Raw genomic sequence first — 2,460 nt, 5'->3', positions numbered from 1 at the left:
ATCAAGACTGTTTTCTAATTTTTAAAAATAGTTATTATTATTATTTTAAAAAACTTACAGATTACATAAATTTAACATTTTTGCTATATTACACATTACGCTATACAATGCTTATTTTAACCCTACATCACATTAAAATTTACTTACAATATTACTGACGAAACGTACATGTTAACAGTGATTTAGTTATACACAAACAGGTAAACACAAACGATATTATTTCCCGACTTTTTGGCGACATCATGACGCCATTATCAAGGGTAAATTGACAAAAATTAATGAAATGCGCGGTTAAAAGAGAGAAACATTTGCATAATGGTGGTGGCTATACAAATACGTTAGCACGGATTGAATCCGTTTGCACGTTCAAACTCGGTGTTAATTGCTTGATGTAAAGCATCTCGTTGACAAGACAATCAAATTTGTTCCTGCATTTCTTTAGAACTTTGAAACAACTGAGGAGGTCCTCAGGGACAGCACCCGCGTGGTCGTTGTCATAGTGCTTGCGTACAGAAGATGACGTGCTTTTATGGCCATCCACGCGGGCATGCAAATGCCCGCGCGTGTAGCCAACGTAGCTCCCTCTATCACACAGGTTACACTTTAACTGGTACACTACGCACTGCTGGTTAACAAGCTGTGGTTTGGTCTCACATTCTTAAAGGTCTTGGCCAATTCTCCGACTGACAAATACGGGCTGGACTGGTGTTTGGAATTTAATGGTAAGGTCTTTCAACTGCATCTTTACAATGTTTGCAGAAACTTGGTCCTTAAAGGGTATGACTACTCGGGTCACGTCATCTCCCGCCATTTTTTCCCGAAGCCTGCAATGGCTGCTGGCCTGCAACTCTCGAGTTCACAAAGGTATTGATGGTGGAGTTAATAATATGATGAGGGTAATCCAGACGTGAGAATAAGGATTTCAAACGTTCACACTCCTCGGAAAAGTATGGCCAAGAGGAGGACAACCGGTACGCGCGATCGAGCATAGTTGTTAGTAAGCTCCGTTTGTAACGGTTGTCAGCGTGACTCTGGTAGTGGACAAGTAAACTAGTATTAGTAGGCTTCACGTAAACTTTGGTCTCAATTCTAGGTGCACGGTTTAGGAGCTGAGTGCCGAGAAAGGGGGAGCATTCCATCATTTTCGATTTCCATTGTGAAGCTGACAGAGGGATGGGCGTGGTTCAGGGTGTTTAGGAAGTCCGTAGCTGTAGTATTATTGGGCATTACAGTGAGAGTATCGTCAACATACCTGCGGTAATAGTCAGGCAGTTTGCCTTCTAGCTCTAGTTTCTCTTCTAGCAATGACATAAACACGTTAGCTAGCAAAGGCCCGAGGGGGACCCCATGGCCACTCCGTCGATTTGTTCGTACAGGGCACCATTGAACTAGAACAACTGACCCTTGGTGGACGCTTTCAGCAGATCAACAAGGTCTTCTTTAGAGATGTTCAGGTCGTATGTAGAGTTAAACCAGTTGTCCCTGAAGGCTTTCTCGGCCAAGATCGCAATAGCCCATTTCCGAGTTCTCGCATTTTAGAGAGCTGGTGCCGAAAACGACTCATGAGATCGAGGCTAAGTGCACTGCATCTCATCAAACATGGAGGCTTCGAGTGAAAAAACAACATGCAGTGAAGATTTCTCGAAATTAAAGGTCGTTGAATTGAAAAATTATTTGCGAGAGAGAGGTATACAATTAAAACAAATGCTTTAAGCCCATCCGACTCTTATTGAAACGTCATATTCCTTAGCCACCCAGTACGTACGTACGTTTACGTATTTTGGGGTTGAAATTCGGCTTAATAACAAGCGCAAAAGCGTGTAGGCGAGAACGTATTTCTAACTTAACCCTATTCAGACCGGGCTTTTTTGGATCTTCTCAGACCGGGGGGGGGGGGGGGGCTTCGGAAGCCCCCCCTATGTAACTTCCAGAATATTTAAGCAATCACCATGAAACTTATAGGATGTATTGTAGGTCCGAAACTCTTTCTTTTGGTATACGTCACATGGGATGGTGACGTCACATCACGTGACAATTACATAATGATGTCAAAACAGCCGCCATCTTGGATCCGCCATCTTGGATTTCAAAATTTTTCCAAAATGCCAGAAAACCACCGAAAATCACTGCAAAGTACTCAAAATGAATAAAAATGTGCTTTAAACCCGCAAAAATGTAAAAATAATCCCATTTAAGTTGATATTTATTAACAGAAACACGCAAAATTACAAATTTGGGAAAACATGCCTGTCAAAATGCCGTTGCCATGGTGACGACAAGTTCCTGACACATCATCCAACCCTACCAAATTGTTGCCAGATAAATTTTAGGAAAACTCAGAAAGTTTGGCAGCGTTTGGTTAAATCTTAAAAAAGTTATAAAAGTTCAAAGTCAGCGCGGGCCTCAAAAGCCCCCCCCCCCCCCCCCTCCGGTCTGAATAGGGTTAAAACTTGGAACTTC

At 42.3% G+C, this 2,460-nt stretch overlaps 1 pseudogene; it reads right to left on the bottom strand.

Annotated features, from left to right (window-relative positions):
* Window positions 1–325: 325 nt before the first annotated feature.
* On the bottom strand, window positions 326–1,335 carry LOC144641309 (uncharacterized; annotated as a pseudogene).
* Window positions 1,336–2,460: the final 1,125 nt, after the last annotated feature.

This window comes from Oculina patagonica, unplaced genomic scaffold (assembly GCF_052425735.1).
Source record: "Oculina patagonica isolate OP01 unplaced genomic scaffold, crgOcupat unplaced831, whole genome shotgun sequence".
In the NCBI taxonomy this organism is placed as follows: Eukaryota; Metazoa; Cnidaria; class Anthozoa; order Scleractinia; family Oculinidae; genus Oculina; species Oculina patagonica.
The sequence above is the reverse complement of the archived record's forward strand: the minus strand, read 5'-3'. Positions and strand labels throughout refer to the sequence as shown.